Source organism: Pipistrellus kuhlii, unplaced genomic scaffold, assembly GCF_014108245.1.
Source record: "Pipistrellus kuhlii isolate mPipKuh1 unplaced genomic scaffold, mPipKuh1.p scaffold_m20_p_26, whole genome shotgun sequence".
NCBI lineage: Eukaryota > Metazoa > Chordata > Mammalia > Chiroptera > Vespertilionidae > Pipistrellus > Pipistrellus kuhlii.
Window position 1 is genome coordinate 8395863 of NW_023425525.1, and position 12192 is coordinate 8408054.

The window sequence follows — 12192 nt, forward strand, 5'->3', positions numbered from 1 at the left end:
CCAATGGCCAGGAAGCCTTGTCAGAGCCAGTGGCTGTGGGACACGGGGAAGCTGAATGCGGATTCGGATGAAGGAACCGCACTGAATCAATGACCACATCCCGATCTGGGCCGTGCACTGTGGGTCCGTAAGAGAATGTTCTTAGGAAACGTGCCCAGGGCTAAATGTGTACTCAGGGACACCGGTGTCTAACTGACTTTTAAATGGCTCAGAAATACAGACACACATACACACACACACACATACACACACACACGCACGCACACACATACACGCACACACACATGCATGCGCACACATGCACACGCACACACAGAACAGTGAAGCCATGGGTCACCAGGCAGGGCTGAGCAGCTGGTTTCCAGGCTCTGGAGGTAAGGCCTGTGTGGGAGCCGGAGCAGCAGCCTGGGGACCTGTTCCAGCAGGTGGGCTGGTGCGAGGTTTAAAAGCTTAGCGTTCCCAGGCTCGGAGCTAAAGCATCTGAGGAATGTGATTAGTGGCCCCGAGCTTTCCCAGGAGGTGCACAAGGTGGGCCCAGCCCCGGAGGCCTCGGCCAGTTTAAGAAACTCGGACACTGTGTTCACGCTGGTATCCCTGGCCTCCGGTCCCCCTCCTCTCCGCCCCTTCCTTCAGGCAGCCTTCCCTGATTGTTCCCACATCTCCCTCCCCTGAAATCTCACAGTTCTGGCTCTCAGCCCTGGCTTTAGGAAGATCGTCTCTAACCAGCTTGGGCAGTGCCTTTCTCTCCCCCTTCTCTTTCACCTCCCCCCCCACCCCCCCGGCCAGGGGAGACCGGGGCCAGGGGAGACGAGGGCCAGGGGAGATGGCTGCAGGGGGTGAGGGGGCGGGAGAGAAAGCGCCAGGGGGCCTCCAGGCTCTGGGGAAGCCCACGTGCCTCTGCCCCCAGTCGGACGTGTGTCTCTACCGCTTACTCCCCTAGGAATTCTGATCACGTGAGAAGGGATCAGGAGTTGGACAGAGTGGAGTTCAGAGTAAGAAGTGACCAGGGACATGGAAAGTGACCAAGGACCTGTCCCCATGTCTGGGAACCCAGGGCGATGGAGGAGAGCCCAGGCCTTCTGTGCATCTAATGGCCGGGCAGCCGGGCCGTTGTAGGTAAAAAGGAAAGAGTAGCTTTGGAGGACTGACCCCCACCCCCTAAAACTTTGACACCGCAGTGCTCTGTGGGGTTCACAGGGACACTTGGGTTCCATGTGTCTCTGAGCAAGAGACGGGTGGGGCTGGTTGTTTCTGGAAGGCTTGCCCGGACAGCAAGGTGGTCATGGGTTGGAGACACAAGTCTGGAGTTGAGGAGAGAGCAGAGAGGGCCGGTACAGCAGCCCAGGCAAGAGCTGGGGGGTACATCTGCCCAGAGTGGGGTCTGCCTGTCCCGCAGGGCCACCACGCTGACACCCGCCTCTCATCTGAGGTTGCTTGGGGTCCCCCCCTCCCCCCGCCCCCCAAGCTTATGGCCAGGTGACCCCTTGTCCCCAGGTGTGTGAGGCCATCTCCTTATTTCAGCTGCGGTCGCACCGATGTAGCCTGGGACCACAGCATATGCCTCGGCGGTGCCATTTCAGACGGCGGTTTTAGAGCATGGCCGGAAGGACAGCCATCGCTCTTGCTCACTGTTTATTTTTATGTGTGCGGTGGCTTCTGTGGGCTCTTGCTTTGATCTCCCGCTCTTGTTTTCTCCTGCAAAATCCAGATTGCCTCTTGTCACTCATCTCGGAGGAAAACCACGTCATCGTGTTTCATTAGGCGGGATTAGTCAGCTCTGGCAGAGGTCTTACCTGCTTGGGAAGCTCGTGCTGGGGAGCAGCTGTGGGACTTGTCTTCTCTGGGTCAGCGCGGGCTCCAAGGGGCTGGCTCCGGGCTTTCCTGTCTGTGGTTTCCCAGCTGGCCTCCTGTCCCCGGTGCAGCCACCGTGGCTGGGCTGGCAGGAGTCAGCCTCTGTGGGCCTCCCCCATGTTCCAGCGTTCATTCCCCGGGGCCCCTGTGATGCACGGCTCCCTCCCTTCACCTTTCCCCCAGTTCCCGTCGTGGCTGTAAAGCGAGGTCGCAGCACCTCCCCTGGAGGAACAGCATAAGGATCCAGTGGGAACAGGTGTCGCCAGGCACTTCCCAGAAATGTGGTTTTGTGTCTTCGAGTTCAAAGTCACCAAACATTGAGGACCCACTATGTGCAAGCCCCCACACAAGGCATGGCATGGGTGCCTAGAGCGGAGTACGTTCTTCTTCTTCTTCTTCTTCTTTTTTTTTTTTAATATATTTTATTGATTGTTCACAGAGAGGAAGAGAGAGGAATAGTGTTAGAAACATCCTTGAGAGAGGGTCATCGATCAGCTGCCTCTTGCACACCCCCTACTGGGGATGTGCCCGCAACCAAGGTACATGCCCCTGACCGGAATCGAACCCGGGACCCTTCAGTCCACAGGCCGGCCCTCTATCCACTGAGCCAAACCGGCTTCGGCCAGAGTAGGTTCTTAACACATTTGTGGAGTGACTAAGCCGATGGGGACGGCTGTAGGCACCGTCTCAGGGGAAGGCTCGGGGTGGCAGGGGAAGAGGGGTTTGAGAAGCCCCGGAGCACAGGGCTTCCACCCACACCTGCTTCTCCCGAACTGCAAGGGCACTGAGCTGGAGGGGGACAGTCCTGAGCATGGACTAAACATTCACGGATGGAGCAGTGAGGAAGGACAGGGTGCGGGGAGAGAAGACAGTGGCCGTTCCAGTGTCACCGGGGAGACAGATCAGGATGGGCCAGGGCTGTGAGGACCAGGGAGCCTGTGGGGGAGGGGGAGCAGAGCTGGGCTGGCTGAAGGGAATGTGTGGAGGGGTGAGTGAGAATGACATAGGCTGAGGCCGTGGTTGGCAAACCGCGGCTCTCGAGCCACATGCGGCTCATTGGCCCCTTGAGTGTGACTCTTCAACAAGGTACCACGGCCTGGGCGAGTCTATGTTGAAGAAGTGGCGTTAGAAGAAGTTTGAGCGTAAAATACTTGGCTCTCAAAAGAGATTTCAATCGTTGTGCTGTTGATATTTGGCTCTGTGGACGGATGAGTGTGCCGACCACGGACATAGGCTAAGTAAGGGACCAGCAGGGGGTGGAGTAGATCTTGGGAGAGCAGGGCGGTGAGGCTGAGCAGACGGCAGAGCCCTGGTCCGGAGGCCTGTGGTCTGGGTGAGGCAGCCATAGGAGGGACTAGCCCCGGGGAGGACACGGGACTTTGGCGTGGAGGACGGCTTGGCTGGGGCTTGCCCAGAGGCGGGAGACCAGGAGGAGGCTCTGCCAGTAACAGTGGCGGCGGCGGGCTGAGTTCCCGTCCGATGCTGCTCCCAGAGCACATGGAGCTGGAGGGCACTTCACGGCCACTCAATCCCCCTTCCCTTCACAGGTAAGAAGTCAAGTGTGGGAGGGCCAGCGCTCAGCACTGCGGCCTCTCTCCCTGCCCCACCTGCCTGCTGAGTGAGGTGAGCGGGGTGAGCAGGGTGAGCGAGTGGTGAGTACTGCGCACTCACCCGCTATCCTTCCCACAGCTGTCCTTTCCTCCTCTCCTCAGTCAGGCTGCCCCTCCGTGGGGTGGCGTGTGGGGCTCGAGGTGACAGGAGCCTGGGGAACAGGTGAATGAAAGGCGAGTGGCCTGTGGGGCTGGCAGGGCCCTGAGTTAGCTCTTCGTTGGGCAACGTTGGACCCAGTCGCTGGGCAGCTTGCTGAGCCTCTGGCTGAACTGGGAACATAAGCTACTGCGGGGCCATGGCCACTAGCACCAGCCTGGAAAGGCAGGGAGATGGCCTCTTATTAATGGAGCCCCCAGGGGCCACGGAGGACAAAGGAGAGAGCCAGGGGAAGCCAAAGCTGGACCCGCACACAGCTTGGGCTTCCCTCCTGGGGACCGGCAGCCTGGGACGCTGGTCTGGATCCTGCTCCCTGTCCCGGAGCCTGGACTGCATGCTTACCCGTGTCAGCCCTCAGAGAGAAGCGGCACCTCCGGGGCCTTCTGGTCTCCACGTGGGGATGGGGATGGTCTCGGTGCTGGGCTGCCCATGTGACCCTGGGGCCTGGCCTCCCAGCTGGGGCTCTGACCACCGCCCAGGCCTGCTGGTCAGCAGCAGCTCTGCTTTTCCCCCAGCCACTGCGGCTCCACGGAAGCTCCGGGGCCACAGCGTCCCCTCCTGGCTGACTGAGACCCTGCAGGCCTGGGCGTGCACCTCTCACCTCAAGCAGGGCCTCCAGGGGGCATTCTCGAGGCCAAGCTCCTTCTCTGAGAAAACCTCAGTCTTTGTTCTGAAGGCCTTCCACTGAGTGGAGGAGGACACTTACACTAGAGGGCCATCAGCTTTCCTCACAGCCTATGGTTTAAATGTTAACCACCTCTTTAAGAGTACCCTCTCAGGAACACCGTGAGTGTCTGACCGGACCACTGAGCCCCATCACCTGGCCAAGCTGACACACAGCACTAACCGTGACAGCCCCACACCCGTTCATCTCGTAGACGGGGTCCATGTGTCTGAACCCCGAGCTTGGGCTTGATTTGAATTTTTTTGGGAATCTCCTAGACCACGTGTAAACACCAATGGCACTAGTTGGCGGTCGGGGCGGTTACCCAAGTCTTTTTACTGGGTGTCGCTGAAGCTCAGGTGTCTGTCTGTCATGAGAGGACAGAAGTGCAGGGTTAGACACAGAGAGCTCTGGGATGCAGAACTAGTGGTGATGTCTGACTTTTTCCTCTGTGCTTCTCAGTAGTTTCCAACAGTGTCGGAGACTTTTACAAATACACGTATGTAATAGTAAGAAGAATTGTATTTAGAAATGCAGGGCTTGGCTCTGTTAGGGGGAGGTTGGGTGTGGCTGCTCTGGGCACCCGGGTGGGTGGGCTAGCTGGGCATGTGAGCACGGCTACCAGGGAGGAGACCACAAGGCTCCTGGCCCCGGCACTGGCCTGGCACACGTGTCTGATTTGTCTGGTATGTCTCTGCACAGCTCATGGTCTCGGTTCCAGCTGGAGACTCAGAGGCCGAAGCTGCAGGAAGAGCAAGGCCTTTGGGTTACTTCAGGGGCACCTGGCTCGCAGCACATTCCAGCCCCCCCCAGTCATGGAGGGCCAGGGTTGCTAGGGCACCTGCTTTCGGGTCAGATCGGGACAAAGTGCAGGAATCAGCCGGTCAGGCTCCCGGCTTGGGAGACAAGCGCCTGCAGGAGGCCGTGCTCTGTGGCCGGCTTTGCAGGGGGGCTGCTGCCAGCCGATCACAGAGCAGTTCCGCTCAGCTGCCTCGGCCCTGTGTGTCAGCTGGCGCTCCGTCCTTCCCCGGTCCCTCCTGTGGGCCCAGCCCTGTGTCTGCTCACCCCGAGGAGGACGGCAAGAGGTGGCCCAGGCTGGCCCAGGCTGGCCCAGGCTTCATTCAAAGTGAGGAAAAACCCAGGCTGGGTGTGACGAGGAGGCTGGTCAGCTGTGGGAGCTGGACCGTCTGCGAGGAAGAGATGGGCACCCTCGATGGAGACAATTGGGTGCTGGAGGGAAGGAGGGAGAGAGTCATTCTTGATGCCTTGGGTTAGGGAAGGCCACCACGCTGCTCTTAGAGGAGGCATGTGTATCGGGGACGTGAAAATCTCACACCCAACCCTGAGCCTCTGCACTTGCTCGCAGAGGGCTGTGTGATAACAGCAGCTCGTGTGTATACAGCCTCGGTCTCTGCTTGGCAGGTTCCTAATCCCTTTCGGGTACCGTATGGGTTTATATAATCCTCCCAAGCCTCACTGCTCTCTGTGTTTGCGGGAAGAAGAAACCAAAACTCAGAGAGATTAGGTTATGGGCCCAAGGTCACAGAGCCAATAGCTGGCGGGCCCAGGAGTGGAACCCGAGCAGTCTGAGTTGTAAGCACTGTGCTGGGGTGTCTGGCGGCAGAAGGAACTCGGAAGCTCTGCAGGTCCTTACACATACCCTCTTGTTTCCCAGGATTTGCTGTGAAATGAGACTATCAGCTCTCCCCCGCTGAACCCTCCATGGAATTTCAGAGCCCACCTGGGCCCCAACCATCACCTCTTCGGCCGTTCTCACCAGGAAGGAGGCTGTTGGTGAAGGGCGAGTTGGACTTTCACACAAAAGCTCTTTATTTCCCTTAAGAAAGGTAGTGCTCTCAAACGGAGCTCTGGAACCATTGATTCGGATAATAGGAGGTGTCTGTGCGGAGACACGCAGGGGCCACGCAGGCTGCTAATGCTCCCGTCGGCAGGTGTATAGAATATTGACAAAGGAAATGCAAATGTGCTGCATTTATTTGCGGGGCTGCTTGGAAAAGGGAGGCTAGGTTTTGAACAGAGCATACATATCATCACAGCTGATCCTCAAATACTGATTCTGTGCGGGTCCTCTATACCAGTGGTCGGCAAACCGCGGCTCTTGAGCCACATGCCTCAATCAGATTGAGACGTTTATAACAAAGGCCAGCTTAGGAGTACCCTAATTAAGTTAATAACAACGTACCTACCTATATCGTTTAAGTTTTAAAAATTTGGCTCTCCAAAGAGATTTCCATCATTGTCCTGTTGATATTTGGCTCTGTTGACTAATGAGTTTGCCGACCACGGCTCTGTACTATAGGGTGCACGTAGTAGGGGCGCAGATGGAAGCGGGGCCGCCTGTCAGCATTGCATCGGCTGCGTGCTAGCTGCGTGGCCCTGGCAGCGTGCCGGTGACTTCGGCTCCCTTTGCCAAGTGCTTTCTGGAAGGTTGTTTACACAAATACCATGCCGTACAGATGCCCTTTCGCCTCACAGTATGCTTTAGAGACCTTTCAATGCCAGCGTTGCTGTGCCATGTGCCACTTATGTATGTAGTCTGTGTATGTCATCTGTGCTGTGGCCTACACGTGGCATAACATAACACGGGTGGTGGTGGCCCACATGTCACCGGCTCTTGTTCATGGGGAAGTGCCCACTTCCATTTGCAGTTACTGACAAGGCCTCTGTGTGCGGCGTGGGCAAATATTCCCCCCCGGGAGCGGACTCAGCAGTGGGCTGGCTGAACTGGAGGAAACGAACCTTTTGTATTTTATTTTATTTATTTTAAATATTTTATTGATTTTTTTACAGAGAGGAAGAAAGAGGGACAGAGAGTCAGAAACACTGATGAAAGAGAAATATTGATCAGCTGCCTTTTGCACACCCCGTACTGGGGATGTGCCCACAACCAAGGTACATGCCCTTGACCGGAATCGAACCTGGAACCTTTTAGTCTGCAGGCTGACGCTTTATCCACTGAGCCAAGCCGGTTTCAGCTGACCTTTTGTATTTTAGTGAGACTGCTCACCCCCCTACAGGTCGCTGCCCTCCGGCCCTGGGACCCAGGAGGTCCTTCCTGGTGGATCGTCACTTGGCCAATCCGGTGAGTCACAGCCTGGCTTTCATTTGCACATCTCTGATTGCTCACGAGGCTGAGTGTATTGCCACAGGCACCACTGAAGGAGGAGAGCGATGGCTCCTGGGCCGGTCCAGGAGCGATGCCCACGGGACCTGCGTGGGTGGTGCAGGCTGAGGAGGGCGTCACCGAGCCAACCAGACACAGGCCCCAGCCCTGGGCCTCCTCAGCGCCTGGGTGTCCCTGTAACCGAGCGTCCCTCGCTCTCTCAACTGTCACTCTCTGAACTTGGGAGCTTGAATGGCGAGGATGATAGCCTGCTGGCTGCAATTTGTTTTAGTTGTCTATTTTTGCATAGCAAATTACCCCAAACGTAATGGTTAGGACAACGGCAGTCACTGATTCGCTCATGTTCTGTGGTTTGGGGAAGGCTCAATGGTGCAATCGCGTTAATTGTCTGATGAGGCTGGAGCATTCAAGAAGGCTTTTTCATTCACGGGCCTGAGCCTGGGCTGGGCTGGCTGAGCCAGCTGGGGCCTGTGTGTGTGTGTGTGTGTGTGTGTGTGAGAGAGAGAGAGAGAGAGAGAGAGACAGAGAGACAGAGAGAGAGAGAGAGAGACAGAGAGAGAGAGAGAGAGAGAGAGAGAGAGAGACAGAGAGATATCTCTCTGGGGTATGGCTCAGCCCTGCTTAGGGGCCCCTGTGGGCATGTGGCTGCCCACATAGGCAGAGTTGGGACCAGGAGCAACTAGGGGCTGCCTCTAGCCAAAGTAAGGGTCCCCGCTACTAGGAAAAGAATGGTGGGTTTGTAGAGAAGGAAGAGGTATTGCCCTGACCTCACGGCCCAACTCATTGCCCTGCTCTTCCCTTCAAAGGCCTGCTCACACTTGGGCTCCTTGGAGAAGCTCGACGAGACGGCCAGAAGGTAAGGGAGCATTGCACACACACACTGTCGTGGGCTGAATGCTCCCCCTGCCCCACCAATTAATATGTCCGGTCCTCGCCCCCATGTGCTGGGATTAGGAGATGGGCCTTTGGGAGGAGTACTTGGATGAGGCCATGAGGAGGAGTCCTGGTGGGATTTCGTCCTGTGTATCTACTCCTATCACCGCCAGCGCTGGGATGTTAGTGAGATGCACACAGACTCCACCAAGCGCCAGGGGAGCCCCGGGAAGGTCCTCCGTTTACTTCCGGTTGGCAATCTTCAGTGATTCCCCGAGCTTTTCCTGGGAAAGGCTTTTGTGGGCAGTGTGGAGCCCACACCATGGCCACTCAGCAAAAGTCCGCTGGGAAAGGCCACATGCTCTCCATGGAAGCTCCTCATCTCAAGGCTATTCCTCCGGGAGAAAGGGCCTGGCCAGGCAAGCCGTGGCAGATGCCTTGGCCACGTCACTCGGACACTCCACTCCCCGGCAAGGCCCAGGATCGTCGGTGGCTCCCAACTGCCCGGAGACTAAGTCCAAACTCCTCCTCTGCTCCTGCAGGGGATCAGCCTGCAGGGGGGTCAGCCTGCAGGGGGGTCAGCCGCAGAGGGGTCAGCCGCAGGGGGGTCAGCCTGCAGGGGGGTCAGCCTGCAGTGGGTCAGTCTGCAGGGGAGTCAGCCGCAGGGGGGTCAGCCTGCAGGGGCGCAGCCTGCAGGGGGGTCAGCCTGCGCAAAAGCGTGGCCGTATGGCCCGGCGTGGCTGACTGCGCTTACCAAGTGAGGACGGGGAGCAAATCTTCCCAAGTCATCTGGGACTTCCTGTATCTCCTGCCCTGACCACAAAACTCCAGGAGCCCCCCCGTGCGAGGAGAATGAAAATGCCCCCTTGGAGGGGGCAGTGCCCAGCTGAGGTGAGGACCACCTGTGGGGAGTGTAACCGGCGGGCCCAGGCCGGGTGGGGCTGGGTGCATGGAGGAGCAGGGGGAGCAGGAACAGAGGGGCGAGAAGGATCCGAGCAGGACTGTGAGCCAGGGAAGGGGCTGTGCCTGGGTCCCGTGTCCTGCCCATGGGGTCCTCCCACTCCCGGAACAGAGCCTCACTGTCCCAATTAGGCCCCAATTACTTGATTATCTGTCTAGACTTGGACAAACGCAGGTGACCAGGAGTCAGCAATAACGGCCTATCCCCTGGTACTTTAATGTCTAGACAGCTGAGCCAAACCGGAAAACATGAACACACAAGACAGAATGAGTGTGCACTCACACAGGGTTTATTTACCTATTCCTAGTGGGTCCTGGGCTCTGGCAAAGCCACCCAGCCATGCACACTGAAGGACAGACAATGAAAACAGAGACAGGCAGGCAGCCGCAGCTGGTTCAGGCTCACACAGCAGAGCAATCAGGGGCTTGTCTCCCGGAGCGTCGTGGTGTCCTCATCACTGTGGGTCAGACGGTGTGCCTTATGCTAGGAGCAGGGCGTTTACACGTTAAGGGCTCAGAGCTTATACATAAAAATAGTGGGGTGCTCATCAATTTTGGAAGTTACAGAGTATTGGGGGTTTCCATACAGCAAGCATTTCACACAGTAATTATTTCATACATTAGAGGGCTTACATTATTATAACACACAGCCTATCGGCTTCCCCAGGGCTGGGCACCAGGCCTTTCCTCTCCTCTCCACCCCTTCCCCGCCTTCAACCCCCCACCCCCACCCCACTGCTGACCCTGGGTGTCAGAGAGGGCTCTGTGTGTAGGACATGCATGGCAAGCGGGCTGAGCCCCGAGCCTTTGCCAGGATGATACAGGTGCCCGGGCTCTCAGCATGGTGAGATGACACCCCCCCCCTTGCCCCCCCCCCCCCCCCCCCCCCCCCGCTTGAAGAGCCTACAGATGGGCAGGGCATGTCCTCATGACAGGGAGGACTTGCCCTTCTAGGCCCTAAGAGTCCCCTCCCTGCCCCCTCCTCCCACCCCTGGTTCCTTCATGTATGAGGTGTCCTGGTCTGGGGTAGCCAGCCCCTGGGCCAGAGCCACTGCCACTGACTGGCCTGGGGCAGAGGCCACTGGGTCCTGTCAGCCGTGGGGCCTGGAGCCCCGCCTCTCCCACGCCCTCCTGGAGTCAAGACTCCTGTCTCTGCTCGCGGGACGGCCTGGCCCTTCCCCCGGAGAGACAGGCTGCAGGGGCCACCCATTTGGCCTTCCCCAGGGCTGGGCTTGTCCCCTGGCGCCTGGTTCTGCAGAAGCAGGGCTGGGCTGGCACTGTTGGCTTGTTCAGGTTGCCTAATGCAGTTCCCCCTTGACTTTACAGAGCCTTGTGTTTGCTTTTCGAAGTCCTGTCACATCAACCCATTCAATGCAGCACCTCTCCCCGGACCTGGGTCAGCCAAAGCTTTCTCGTCCCCAGATGTAAATGGTGTGTGTGTGAGGGGGGAGGAGTGGGGGAGCTCAGAGGCCACTCAGACCCGCCAGTGGGCAGCCCCCTTAGACAGCCCCCACCCCAACAGAAAGATGAATGGGGGCCTCATGACCCCCATGGTCCCCCAATCCCCTCACCTGTGTGGACAGTCAGAGGGAGACAGCCAGCCAGGCATGTGCCTGGAGTAGCTGGCAGCTTAGCCAGCCTGTGAGTTGGAGTCATGCAAATTGCTGAATTTGGTTTTAATTTATTTGCAGATGAACATCCCTCCCCAGAGGAGGGAGGAGGGGGAGTGCAGTCTCGTTTTAATTATTTGGGGCATCATTGACAGAGCCCTGTGAGCTGTGCGCAGGCCTGGGGACGACTGATCTCCAGTGAGCCCCCTTCCTTCTCGACTGCTCTTCACAATTACATCACAAGACGTGGTCCAGGGCCCATGAACCCCGCCTCCCACCTCCTGCCTCCCGCCCCTGCGTTAGGGCCCCTCCCCTTGTCTTTGCAACCCTCTGCCTCAGGCCTTGTGAACAGAGCTTTGGTGAGCGCCTCTGTGCCCCATCCTCAGGTGGAGGTGGCCAATGCAGAGGCGTGAGGACCCCCAGGAGCCTCTTCGCCCTCACCCCTCACGGGGCCTTGAGGTCAGTCCAATCCTGTCAACCTTCCCTCCGGTACCTGCAATGGCTCCCACCTCACGCAGAGAAAGAGCCCGGCCTCACAGCAGTCCATAAGGTTCTCTGTGCACGTGGATATGCGTGCACATGTGTACACACCATTCTACATGAAGAACACACTCACCACTCACACACATGCCTGCAGGCACACATAGACCCTTGCATGAACAACACACATATCCAGCCACCCACATCCTGCATGCACACACGCACAGATGCCATGTGAATAGCTAGCACTCTCTCTCTCTCTCTCTCTCTCTCTCACACACACACACACACACACACACACGCACGCACGCACGCGCGCGCGCGCGCGCGCGCGCGCGCGTGCGCGCGCACGCACACTCCCGGGAACTTGCCAGGCACTCTCCCAGCTCAGCGCCTTCCCTCTGGCTGTGCCCTCTGCTCAATACCTGCTTGGCTCCCTCTCTTACCTCTTGTCTTAACTGGCCCCTCATAGAGGCCCTTCCCACTGGCGTGCCCCTCCCAGCAGCTGCCCCTCCAGCAGACATTGCCTTGCAGAAGGAGGGCTAGCTGCCCTGGACCATTTCTCTGCCTCTCCCTTTCCACTGCTGGGGCAGCCCGCAGCCCCTGACGGACAGATGGACAGATAGGGGCACAGGCGTCGAGGGTGGCTGACACCTTTCTGCCATCCGCGCCCCAGAGCTCCCTGGGGACCGGCCTGCAGCCAGGATCCCGCTGACGCCACATCCATTCCGCCTGCACTGCCTGCCTGCCTTCAGTTCACCACGGGCACATACCCTGAGCCAGCTCTGCTCCAGGCTGGTGGCAGGCTCACGCTATTTAGAACAGTGAACCCCACTGCTCGC